Here is a 14321-nt window from a genome sequence, read left to right as displayed (position 1 = left end):
GTTCATTTATTCGCTATGCCGGCTAATGTTATGGTTGTATTTTTATTGCCACTGAAATCTTTCAAGAATAACAATTTCACAGTGGTACGGATTATGATTTTTATCTCATGATTTCATTTTTTATGTGTTTTAAAGACTTTCTGAAGATCATGGAATCTTGTTAAAATATGATTATCTCAGTCGTAACATGTACTTGAAGATTGAATTAAATTTCCAAGATACAAGATCTTAAAGTCTAGAGAAGGTTGCAACGAATAGTTTTAATAGAGTTCTGTAGATGGGCCCTTTCAGGCTTAAAAGAGCTTTATTATGGTTTTATGAGGACATACAAGAAGAACACCTATTCAATGAATACTTAATGTCATGATAATAACAACATTGTTAGAACTATGATAAAACTTAAAACGTTACTTGGGTGCTATCATCACATAAAGCTTGCTTCAGATAGAATTGGAACATAGACAATTGCCTGTATGTCAGTTATTTATTATTGAAATTAAGATCTTTTTTTATGCAAATGTAGCGTTTTCTTCATACTTTTAAAGAAAAATACGGATAAAATTATTCTTCACGGTTTCGAAGGAATTCTCGAATTTTTCCTGTAACACGGCTCATTAGGCGGCGCACATCTTCTTCGTCCATCGTTTTAGCTATTTTATTGCACCAGGTCGTCATCTGATTCAAGGTTATTAAACTCTATACAGGTTACGACAGAGCGATTGAGAGGGTCACCATTTTGTAAACCTTGTTTACAATTTGTCTGTTAAAATCGACGCCGGTCAGCTGATGCTTGGAATAAACAACATAAATAAGATTGCAGAAGCTGAAACTAACGCTTCAAGTTTTCTTCATCCTATCACGTTCCATCGTTAATAGAATACGACTTCCTTGTTGACCTGTTCAATGCTGAGTAAGTTCTGCTGATTTGCCAAGGATATCATCGCATTGTTTACCCAGTTCCGTTTGTTCTCCAGGTTTGAAATTGCAGTTACAGCTTCTGGGGACGAGGATTTATGCCATCTAGCAGCAGCATTGATAAAAAGGGTTAGAAATTATGCAGTCCTGAACGCGACCCTACTGCGATGTGTGGGAAGCGGCGAGGCTCCATGCCGATTCGCCACAATCATCGAGTTCAGGGTGATCGTCTATGCTGCTCCCGTTTCAGTTCCGTATCATAGCAAAAGAATGTTCGTGCTGTTGTCTTGTTCCAGTGGTAGAGAATTCATGCCAACTCGGGTGCAGCTTAATTTAAGTGCTAGAGCGAAAAGACGAGAGATAATTGTCGTCCCGGCAGTGTTAAACAACGGCGGGGGTCCATTTCATTTGTGCTCGAGTCAAGTACAATACAGAGCGAATATGATGTTTGAAGCATTTGTGGTGGGTACATAGGTGACATACATAGGTAGGGGGATCATAGCTTACAAATTCCCACATTTGTGTGAGGCGAGTGCATTGCACGGCAGAAAAGAGAGTGTGTAAAAAGGTTGATCAAGTAGGTGCTCTCGGTAGGGGTGCACGGTGCTGCTGGTGTACGGCCCGTACAGTATGAGTATCAAAATGTTTTGTACATAGTGTTTATTTATATAATATTTTGTGATTGCGTAAATTGTTGTGACGAAAGTTATGAAAATAACATATTGTCAATGTTATAGAGGAAAATCGTATTTGATAAATGCTACCAAAAAACACAAATATATTTGAAGTTTTTTTCCTAATTATTTTTGTTACAACGGGCTTGTTAAACATTAACTCACTTTTACCTTCTCCTACTCCTTGGTCAGCGATTCGACAACTCACGCACGTTCTTCCATACACACACTAGTGAAAGTCGGGGCAACTGGAACTCACCGGGTCGGAGCAATCCGAAGCATCCCGTAGCCGTGCGGGTCAACCCGAAACGTACAAATAGATGTAGTATGTGCCACGATTTCGGTAGATACGAATCCTAAAGCATAAGCGATTCCGGCCCATTGGTGCAGCGAGTACGGGTCGGGTATTAAACCTACTTTGACCTGACCCAAACTCGCTGCACCAGTGGATCGGAGTCGTTTATGCTTTCTTACAACTACTTATCATTCGAGTGAACTTGAAGTCCTTACGGTAGTAGGTCCCCGAGGTAGGGTCGGATTTGTTTCCGACTCCGATCTAGCACACCCGCTCCACTTGTGGGTCGGAATCATTGATGATGCATGATTTGCGTTACCCTATTGCCTCAAAACCATTTACTGTAGCTTAGTCTAACCTGCTTTAGAATACGCGAGCATTGTTTGGCACCCAGTTAGTCTGGTATGAACTGACAGGGTTGAAAGCGTTTAACCGTTAGGCGGCTCTTGGGGCAATCGGGTGCTACTCTTCTCCCGTATGAAATTCGGTGTCGTATGTTTGGTTTAATGATCCCCACGATCGTCGATATGCTTCTCAAGTTTTGATTATTAGTGGTTTGCTTCGATATGAGATTGACTGTCTTTCATTGTTCATTAATGAGCTGAGATAGTAGATGACGTATGATCACGTGCATCCAGTCTGCGCGTCAGAACTGATTATGCAACCAGATCACACACTGGAGTCGGGCTATGCTATGGGCTATGGAGTTGGTTATGTGTGTGCTGGACCCATCACGCGGCACTGTTGGATCCACAGGGATACGCCAATACATGTGTTGACCAGCTAACGGTTTATCTCTATATGACGGTATATATGAGCAGCTTCTCCCTCTGCTGATGCTGCAGTTACATCCGGGCGGTAAAAGAATTCGTTCCCTAGAATGGAGTAACATTCAACGGCTCATTCGTTCATTAGTGCAAATATACTCATCTAGCCGTAGCAACATGCCATCTCGGTCATCAGGACATTATGTTGCAGTCAGGTGGAGTCTGAAGGGAGATAAACCTCATCCCAACGGATACTGTCTAACAGCCAGGCATGGTATGATTCCTCACCTATAATGAACAGTGATTGCTTTGGGAAGAAACGGCACTTTGCTCCCCTCCCTCTTCATAGCTACTGAACTGTTGTTGGACGGAAAGGAAACTCGTAAGATTAAACTGTGTCTGCACTGCACATCCTCTTGAGAAATCTATGAGAAGATAGTTTGTAAAAAATGAAAATTATTTTTATATTCATTTCATTAAAATATGAATCAAATTACCGCACAAGTTCCAGCAACTGCATACATTTCCCTCCAACATATGCTTTCTAGCTGGGTACTTCACTCGCTTATTTATCTCCTTGTCCGTAATGCTGATAATGCTGAGAAGCGAATGATTTCACAGCAATCTTCTGCTTGCTTGATATAATCGTTTTACCTGACACAATGTTAAACTCCTACATGTTGGATCTTTTCACCACAACAAAAGCATATTTTACTAGATTCTCACTTACTCGATTTCTCTCTTGTCACAGCTGTTAATTCATCGCAATATTAATAATTATAAAGTTACAAAATAATTAAATAAATTATAATTTGCAAGATTCAACACCAAACACCATACCATTGCACGATTGCAATCCAGACAAATTGTAAACAAACCAGTCCAGTTGTAAACAAACCATTCCAATTTGTCTGTCAAAATTTTCATTCATTTTTTTATTGGAAATCGGCCAAAACGGGCTTTTTTCGTAACCTGTGTAGAGTCTAATAACATTGATCTGATTGATGTCTTTGACAACCTTTCCCTTTGCCTTGAGTCTCCTCTTCATGATTGCCCAGTATTTCTCAATAGGGCGGAACTGGGGGCAGTTGGGTGGGTTAAGGTTTTTCGGAACAAACAAGACCCCTTTCTCTGCATACCATTCTCGAACGACTATACTGTAATGACAACTTGCCAAATCGGGCCAAAACATTACGGGATGGTCGTGGGATCGAATGAATGGCAAAATTCGTTTTTGGAGACACTCTTTTTGATATTGTTCCGACGTCATTGGCTGGTATTATTGAATCCGTTCGTAGCGGGAACGTACGGCGCTCACATGAAATTCTAGAGATGGCAACGCATTTCTTGAGCCCGCTCCTACAACGCCACGGTGAATAACTGTAGCAACCATCTAGTACGTTAGGAAAATAAGTGTCGGGACGTACGCCGCCGCTACGAACGGATTCAATAATACCAGCTATTCGGGGCGACTATGGGCTTCGAACGACGAGATCCGTTCGCCGCGGTTGTCAGAAGGCGCTCACTTGGCGCTCAGTTTTAAAATAACGTACCATTGAGAGACTGTAAGAAGCGCGCGAAAGAATGAGTTCTACCTGCCGGGGTCGAACGTTCCCGTTTGTATGGGGAGAAATCCGCGAGGTTTTGCGCTGCGGATTTGGAACGAATGTTGTTTTCAATGTAACGTTTTGCTTTAAATTTTGCTTTAAATGATTGAAGTGAATTGAACTTAGAGGTATGTAACATTTTAAAAATGTTTTGTGATCAATTTCCAATGAAATAAATTTTCATCAGTTTTGAAAATGTACATAAAAAACATAAAATTTATCGGAATATAACTATACATACAAATATCTATAATAATATAGTTCTATATATATATATATATATATATATATATATATATATATATATATATATATATATATATATATATATATATATATATATATATATATATATATATATATATATATGCATAGAGATATTTTTTTGTTTTTTTTCAAGAAAGTGAGTAAAGCGTAAGTAAGTTCAATAATGATGTATCGAATGAAATCCAATACCAACGGCAAAAAAATTCAAAATTCAAAACATAACTATCCTTAAATCGTAGATATAAACGTCTTTAAATGCTTGACAGTTGTATCTCATGATTCTCATTCTCTCATGAGCGTCGAACGGATTTCGTCGTTCGAAGCCGGTACTCGCCCCGATTGTCTTGTTTGTAGCGAAAACTTTCGTTTTTTTGCCACAGCTACAAATGCCCTGCCAAATCATAAATTTTCTTGCAAATTTGTCGGCAAAAACAAATTTAAATTTGGCGGGAACATCCCCCCGACCCGTTGCCAAGTAAAATTTTTTACCTGGGATTTGCCCGAAGTCAGCCTTAACATAGGTTTCATCATCCATCAGAAGACACCCGTCGAACTTGGTCAGCACCTGATCGTATAGCTTCCGAGCACGAGTTTTGATAAAACTATTCTGTTTTATGGTGCGATTTGGCTGTTTGCTAGCTCGATACGACTTGATTCCTTCCCGGAATCGAGTTCTTCTGACGGTACTATGGGCAGCACCGAATTTTCTGGCCAAATCGCGGTCCGACAGATTAGGATTCCCCTTTATCGTCTTCAAAATCTTACTACGTAGATTCTGGTCTTCCACTCCGACGATTGGCTTGAGGTTTCCGAATCGTCGTCAATGTTTTCTTATACCGTTTGATAACGCGCCATACGGTATTTCTGGTAAATTTCAGCTTTTTAGCTAGCCTAGATGCAGACCACAAAGGATTTTCCAAATAACTGTGCACAATTTTTTCCCTTCTTTCGGCTTCCATGTTGATTGTTTACTAATTACAGTCGATTTGCGGAATGTCAAAAATACATACGTCAAGCTGACAAAATGCCCGACACGTTGACACTAAGAACTTCCAAATCCGTCCACCAGGAGCGCCACAATATGAGCAAAAGTTTGTTCCAATTCTAAATGAAGCAAGCTGTATATACGTCGTGTGAGACGCAACAACTCGGAGCGCCAATTCCGAATCCACGTCCGACGTACGTACCACGCCGCGTAGTCACTGTGAACAAGCGTCTGGTGAAACGCAACCACACGGTGTGGCCTTCACGGTTCCACGTCGGTCGAGACGTGCCACGCAGAGCGGCCACTGTAAACAGCCGTCGGATGAGACGTAACCATCGCAATTCCACGCGGAACAACCGTCGGACGAGACGCAACACGGCGGTTCGGCCACCGCGGTTCCACGTCCGATGAGACGTGCCACGCGGTGTGGCCATCGCGGTTCCACGTCGGACGAGACGTGCCACGCGGTGCGGCCATCGCCATTCAACGTCGGACGAGACGCAACACGGCGATTCGGCCATCGCGGTTCGGCCATCGCGGTTCGGCCATCGCGGTTCGGCCATCGCGGTTCCACGTCGGACGAGACGTGCCACGCAGTGGGGCCATCGCGATTCAACGTCGGACGAGACGCAACACGGCGGTTCGGCCATCGCGGTTCCACGTCGGACGAGACGTGCCACGCGGTGCGGCCATCGCGAACAATCATCGGACATGGCCAACCCGGAAGTATTCCGGATCGAATACAGCTAAGCATTTTCTTTTTTATCATTATCATTCTTTTCAATCATTATTATTGTGTAGGATTGCGCCCTACACTAGATTACCTTAAACTCACGATTCGAGTTTCAAAGGGAGCAAAAATCAGCACGATACCAAATACACTTGAGAGCGCTGATAAGTGTCAAGTAAGAGCTACCCGCCAAGGACTCTGTACAAGATTTGCCAGCTGGGTGATTTGAAGATATAGAACAATAAATTCTGACTCCACAATCTGTGCTGTTAACTGAATTCTGCATGTATTTCTTGGGGTAGTTATTACAAAGTGCTGTGTTCCGTTAGCGATGTTTACCTTTTGGAGTTTGTACGCTGGCTTAATTTCCCCTCTTTCCGTGAACATACAAATGTTTCCTTATGATTAGCCAATACACCACCCTTTGACCCCATAGTTTGCATAATTAACTATGTAGATGGCGCTACTGTGAAGTGTGGAATAGTTGTGTTATTGCCTCGAGATGGCGCTGCTCTTGGTTTTACGGCTTACTTCGCGCATACAACAAATTGCCTACATTTGGCGCATTTAAATCCTAAACATTCTGCCACCTTAAATTGGAACCAATTTAACCTGGTTTAGGAAACACGTATGATCTATTGGTCTTGTTATTGTTGTGCCCTAACTGTTACTCACTGTAGCTACTCTTGAATGAACATCCTATTGAAGATACTCTCGTGGGATACAAATTGAAATCTCTTGCCAATGGACACTTACAAGATAAATTATTTCTTGCCTAATTCAAATTCCCTGTCGATTTTGTATGTCCCATTTTACGATTACGATATACTTTGCCAAACTCACTGTTAGAACGATACCAAATCTTTCGTTGCTGCATTTGCCGCCAAGGGTTGAGACGGTTTCTTGGAAATCCTGCTGGGTTGTTTTCTGAAACACCCTTCAGTACATCAGCATCCGGAGGTTCACCGATGATAGCAGCTACGAAACGAGGTTTGAGACGACACACATTTGTCGCCATCAAGGTTGTCGGCACGGTAGATGATCCGAAGACTCGATCCAGATCCGCCTTCGTCAGGTTTACTGCTGCCACCTTGCTGATAGGCCTCAGATGTTGACACTCGTTGTTACACTCGATGCTCACCTGTCGAGTTTCTGGTTTCAGCTGCACACGATGCTCAATAGTTGGGAACCACTGCAACGGATTGGATCGGGACTCGATGTCTTCACTCGTAGTAGTTTCACGTTCCTCCAACCTCAAATTCGGTTCATCAGTCGTGTATTAAATTGCCGTCATGCACACTGTTGGATCGGCAAATGTTTCAACGGGTGCATTTCCACTCACTATCCAGCCGAATTTCGATTCTTGAAGTATCGGACGATGCTGACCAAAAGATACACGACGCTCCTTCAAGAATTCGTAAAACATCTCGGCACCAAGAATGACGTCCACACTTCCAGGCTGATTAAACGTCGGATCTGCCAAGATGTATTCAGCCGGGATGTGCCAGTTGCTGATGTTTACCGGTCGGGTTGGTAAATTTGCAGTAGGTTTGGGCAAAACCAGCAAATCGACGAAGAACGTATCGTTGGAGCAGAGGGATCGAATTGTGGCTCGTACAGCATGTCGGACGTTGATGTTTGAGCTGCCACCGATGCCCGATAGGGGAATGTTGACAAGTTTCCTTGGCAACCGCAGTAGTTGGGCCAGTCTACCAGACACGAAGTTGGATTGCGAGCCGCTATCCAGTAATGCTCGCGCATGATGCTCAATTCCTTGATCGTCCTTGATGTTGATGATCACTGTAGATAACAGGACAGTGGAGGTAGCCTCTCCATTCACACTCAAGGCAACCTGAGGTGAAAACTGACTTCCGGTCGGTTGTGATGTAGTTGAACCAGCTTGGGATGACTGCGTGGAGGTAGATGGCACATTTTCCGTCTCTGTCGTATCGTTGCTTAGCTCAATGTGAAGAAGCGTGTGATGACGTCTGTTGCAATGGCGACATTTCCTCTTGGATTCACACCTCAATGATGAATGTCCGGAACCAAGGCAATTGTAACATAGATGAAGAGTTTGTGCCTTCGCTTGTTTCTCACGTACGGAGAGTGCCAGGAAATCTGGACACTGTGCAATGGTGTGTTGTTCGCCACGACAAAGCTTACAGACTTGTACCGATGATGTGTAAGCTCTAGCACCTGCCACCTTGCCTTTCTCGCCTTTGTCTGGAGCACACTGGTCTAGCACATCGCATTGCCTGCACAAAAATTCGAGCGTAGTCTTCAATTCAGGAAACTGCCCTCTGGTCATTGTCCGTTCCCACAGCTTCCTTGTTTCTGGATCGAAACATGACGCCAAGATGTGGGTGATGATTAAATCGCTGGTACCGTCGATCTCCTTTTTCATGTAAGACAGTCCGTCTAAATGAGTTTTACACGTCTCCATTAAATCACGCAGTCCACGTGCAGATTCTCTGGCGAGGGGTTTCATTTGAAGCAAGCCCACAATATGACCGTCAACAATTACGCGAGGATTTTCGTAACGGTCCTCTAGTATCTGCCAAGCACTGACGAAATTGTTTCCGGCGATGATGCTTGCGTTTAGAATGCCACTTGCATTGCCAATCAACGCCTTGTTCAGATGATGAAGCTTGATGGCATCAGAAGCACCAGATTGCTGCACAATGTCCGAAAACATTGATTTGAATTTAGGCCATTGGGAGTACGTTCCATCGAACGTTGGCATGGGAATGTTAAGATGGTGTGACGGTGCTATTACTACTGGATTCACCGGAGCAGATGCGGCACTCGGTGTCCCACGTGCAATCAATGTGTCCAATTGAATGCAAATCTTCGAGTATGCTTCGTCTTCAGCAAAGTCGAGCTCCATGTCAGCGGGAGCTAGGGCAATTACCTTTTCAAAGATTGCATTCTGCTTGGCTTTTAAATCATTCAAATATTGCCACTTGACGTTATGGGTTGTTGCGGCTCCCGGTAAACGACTTTAGGACTTTTTTAGAACCTTTAACTTTATTTTATTTTAGCGCTAGGTTTAAAAACACGTCCGATTTGTATGGCGTTCACCGATCAAGAAACCGATCAAATCCGCCCGGATAATCGTGCTTCCTGTTCCTCTCTTCCGCTAACGACCTGCTACTTCACGCGTTTACAATCGCAGGCCGAGTTCGTTCGAGCTATCCTAACATTCCTCCTCCCGTGAAATAAGTGTGGACTATTCTACCTAGGCCCTTTGTCCACCAAATCCTTGCGTCGAACGAAGGCATACACCACTCCTGTATTTCTTACAATTTGAATACAATTATTTCAATTCGCGATTTTCTCCATCAATGGTCGGGGTACCAAAATTATTCGTTTCTATATCAAGTTTGGCAAGTTTCGACACTGCTCGCAAAAATTTTCCTTCAGACGTTTCCACCACAGCTTGACGAATTCTTCCATCCCAACCCTTCCGAATTTCAATGACTTTCCCGCGAAGCCATTTATTTCTTCTCTTCTCATCAACGATAAGTACTATGTTTACTAATTCAATGGGTTTTGTTTCGTTAAACCATTTAGTCCTGCGTGTTATTACAGGCAAATATTCAATAACCCATCGACGCCAAAATTGATTTGTTTGTGTTTGAATTAGCTCCCAGCTTCCTTTAATCCTGACAGGGTAGGTACAGTCGTGATCTAGTAGTGGTTTAGAACCACTTGAACTACCAAGTAAAAAATGGTTTGGGGTCAATGCTTCACTTTCTTCTGAATCCAATGGTAGATAGGTAAGGGGTCTAGAATTTACTATTTTTTCAGCCTCTCCTACTAGGGTAAGCAAGCTTTCATCGTTCAAATTTTTCATTTCTGCGCAAGCAATACTACGCATAGCTTCCTTTACCGATCGCACCATCCTCTCCCATGCGCCACCCATGTGCGGTGTAGCAGGGGGTATGCAATTCCACTGTGTATCGGTGTTTGTGAAGCTAATGCTCAATTCCCTATTTATCGGAGCAAGTTGCTGTTCTAGTATGGCCTTTGCACCCTTAAAATTGGTTCCGTTGTCGCTGTATATCACGGAAGGTGCTCCACGACGACATATAAATCGTCGCACACATGCTATGCAACTCTCGGTTGTCAAGTTGTGAGCAACTTCCAAATGCACTGCGCGTATGGTTAGGCATGTGAATAAGGCTACCCAACGTTTGACTGCACTTCTACCGACCTTCACAGTCATAGGACCAAAATAATCGAGCCCTACATGGGTAAAAGGACGAAATCCCACTGCCAAACGAGCAGGTGGTAATGGGGCCATCCGTGGTATACATGGGGTTGCCTTGCGGATTTTACAAAATTGACAATCTTTCGTAATGCTGCGTAATGTCGCCCTTAATCGTGGGATACTGTATTTTTGGCGAATTTCATTTACTACCGTTTCTCCGTTAGCATGGTGCATATCTTCGTGATAATGTTTGATAAGAAGCTTAGTAGCTCTAAGATTTCTTGGTAATATAATTGGATATTTCATATCGTATGGAATGCATTTAGCTAGGGCGATTCTACCTTCTGATCTCAAAACTCCTATCTCGTCTAGAAATGGGCTTAAGTCTCGCAGATTACCTGCGATTCCTCTATGTTTTCTTATGCTATCGATTTCGGTTGGAAAAGTTTCGTGTTGAACTAATTTCTATATATAATTTTCTGCTTCAATAAGTTCTTCCTTACTAAAGTCCATTGACTCTTCAATAGTTCCACCTGAGGAGTTCTTAGACGATTTTACCATTTGTGCTGTTGCCAGAAGCAGACATTTAAAATCGTCAAAATTTTCAAATTCGATATTAAGTTCTGTCTCCGGTGATGTATGTACGTTCAAACAGTACTTGGCTTTTAATCCCTCTGTGATTTCTTGTATGTTTTCTTGTTGAGGCCATTTGTCTTCTGTCTCAAATAGGAACGTTGGTCCCTGGAACCATCTATTGTTATAATCTAATGCAGACTGTCTACTCCACTTGGTACCATCGTCGGCTACATTTAGTTTTGATGGGACATAATTCCATTCTCTTACATTTGTAGCGCTAAGAATCTCACCTATGCGGCAAGCTACAAATGACTCGTACCTTTTGGGATCACCTATGATCCAACCTAAAACGGTTTTTGAATCACACCAGAAGTATCTTTTGGAAATGTTTATGTTATGCTGTGCTTGTATGAAAGCAGCTAACCTTGTACCAAGCACAGCTCCACATAATTCTAATCTAGGAATGGATATAGTTTTCAATGGTGCTACCTTAGACTTTGCCGACACTAAGGAACATTCTATACTTCCGTTAGGTCTAACAATACGAAAATAAACTGCTGTACAATAAGCCTGTTCGCTTGCATCTACCAAAATATGCATTTGCAAGGTATTATAAATTTTACTAGTAACTCCCGCAAAATAACATCGTGAAATGTTTAGTGTATATAGTAATTTTAGGTTTTCAATCCATCTCTTCCATTCTACGTAAAGGTCTTCGTCTATTGGTTCATCCCATCCTAATCTTTTACGCCAAGCATTTTGCATTAGTATCTTGCCGTGAATAGTAAAGTTACTAATCAAACCTAAAGGATCGAATAAACTCATTAAACATTTGAGTACCTGTCTCTTAGTGGGTCTATTGATTGTATCAAATAAATGTTTTGCTTCAGCGCTAAATGCTGTTGAGTAAGCTAAAGAATCGTTGGTTGGCGTCCATAACATGCCAAGCACACGTTCTGAGTACTCCTCATTTGGGAGACCAATGGTTTTTTCGTTAGTATTGTCTAGTTCTCCTAACTCTTTCACTATTTCCGGTCGGTTAGATATCCAGTTCCTCATACAAAATCCTGCATTAGAATGGATGTCCTTGACTTGCTTAGCGATCGTTTTTGCTTCACCGATAGACTCAAAACTTGCAACAAAATCGTCGACAAAATGTTCGTTTATGATCGCATCATAAGCCCTTGGATACTGATCCTTGAACGTTGCCGCGTTTAAATCCTTCACGTATCTTGCAGATGCTGGCGAACAAGTAGATCCAAAAGTTGCCACATCCATAATGTAAATCGTGGGATTTGACGAAGAATCGGTTCTCCACAAAAAGCGCTGGACATTACTATCTTCTTTCCTTATCCTCACCTGATGGAACATTTCGCGTATATCGCCACTAACTGCATACGGGAACTGCCTGAATCTAAAGTAAATAGAGGGAAGTATTGTGGTTATTAATTCCTCTGGACCTTTTAAAAGTGTGCTATTAAGTGATACTCCCTGCACTGTAGCTGATGCGTCCCATATTATTCGCACCTTACCTGGCTTTTTGGGATTAATAACTAACCCAATTGGCAAATACCAGGTTTTAGGATCGACAGTTATCAGCTCCTCTTCGTTGGCTGCATGGGCGTAACCTTTTGCTACGTACTGTTGGATTTGGTTCTCAACATTTTCCTTCAAATCACTGTTTCGTAGTAATTTCTTTTCTATCTAGTTGCTGCAATCTTTTCAACGCCATTTGGTAACTGTCAGGCAACTGGATTCCGTCCCATTTCCACAATAAACCGGTTTCGTATCGGTTTCCTATACATTTTGTAGTTTCCTTTAATAGTTTTGCACTTCGTTCTTCTTCCTGAGAAATCGGTCTGGGTAAGGGTTTTGTACCTATATCTTCGCCAGAAAAATAAAATTTTAGTTGATTTTCAATCATTAAGTCATATTTAAAATGAAAATTATTTAGATAATGTGTTCGATTTAAATCGCAATTTCCGCCATATACGCCCCACCCTTAGCGTGCTTTTGCCGCTATTGGTTCTTGTTTGGCTCCTTCACGAACCTTCAATGGAACAATTAGCTTAAGGTGGTCGATACCTATAAGCAATTTAGGAATTTGATTTGTGTAACATTGTATAGGAAGGCCTTTTAAATGTGGAAAACGATAGATATTTTTGGTCGACAATGACTGGCTGGGTAAATTTAAATTGCTAACTGTTCTAACGTTTGCTAGTGAAAATATTTCAGATTGATTTTTCCCAGATATTTTTAGGTTAACTCGCTCCGAGTCTTCGATTCTTGAAATTAGTCCTGTCCACACAAGCTGCAGTGGATCCTTTTCCCCATGGACACCCAATTCTTTAGCTAAAGACATTTCGATCATGGTTAGGGAGGATCCTTCGTCAACAAAGGCGTATGTGTCAATTTGGTTATTCCCGCGATACAATGTGACTAGCATTATACGAAATAAACATTTTTCCTTTTTTTCTATGTGCGCACTGTGATTACACGGATCGACATTCTGATTTTCCGACGATTGATGGAGTAATGGGTAATGTTGCCTTGTGCAATTTTCAACGAAACAAACTACAGGATTGTTGCATGGCCTTCGCCCGTGCGATCGCAAACACCTAATGCACAGTTTAGCTGCTCGTATAACATTCCACTTTTCACTTGTACTGTACCTCACAAATTTCCTACAGTCTCGTATTTCGTGATTTCTCAACTTGCACGCGTAACACATTTGGTCTTCATGGTTGCCTTCTCTATGAACGTGCGAGTAATTCCTATCTCTCTGTTTGCTTTCCTGCTTACGCTCGTTGTGTCCACTGTAGTGCGTTAACCTTCCCACTGCATATACTATTTTTTTCATGAAATGATTAAATTCGAGTAACGTCACTTTTCGTTTTGTTCCCTCCACATATTCCTCACAATCTATCGCCCAGTCCATTTGCATATGCCCTGGTAGGCGATTAACTATTTCTTCAATCAGTGTTGGGTTGCATAAGTGTTCTTCTAAACCCGCAACCCTAAGATAATCACACGCGTTTCTAACCGCTGCACCGAGTTCTAGAACACCGCTGGCGTTTTCCTAATTTTGTCTAATAAAGCTTCTACCATGACCGCCGGTCGGCCAAATCGCTTTTTTAACGTCTCTAACGCTTCCTCAAGTGTGCCAGGTAGCATTAATAAACCTTCAACTAGATTTAAGGCTGGCCCTTTTAAACTGGCATGTAATCTTTCAATATTTTCTTCTTCAGAAAATCTGCACAACGCTGTGCTCCTTTTGTAGCTACTTATAAAA

At 42.1% G+C, this 14321-nt stretch overlaps 1 long non-coding RNA gene across 1 annotated transcript; it reads right to left on the bottom strand.

Moving 5' to 3' along the window:
- Positions 1 to 969: 969 nt before the first annotated feature.
- On the bottom strand, positions 970 to 4109 carry LOC133393698 (uncharacterized). The gene is made up of 3 exons (XR_009766332.1): positions 3149 to 4109; positions 2940 to 3076; positions 970 to 2759 (listed from the first exon to the last, which is right to left on the bottom strand). It is a non-coding gene; the product is annotated as an uncharacterized LOC133393698 (long non-coding RNA).
- Between the last annotated feature and the right edge of the window lie 10212 nt (positions 4110 to 14321).

Source organism: Anopheles gambiae, chromosome 3 (assembly GCF_943734735.2).
Source record: "Anopheles gambiae chromosome 3, idAnoGambNW_F1_1, whole genome shotgun sequence".
In the NCBI taxonomy this organism is placed as follows: Eukaryota; Metazoa; Arthropoda; class Insecta; order Diptera; family Culicidae; genus Anopheles; species Anopheles gambiae.
Note: the sequence above shows the minus strand (reverse complement) of the source record. Positions and strands in the feature narration are given on the sequence as shown.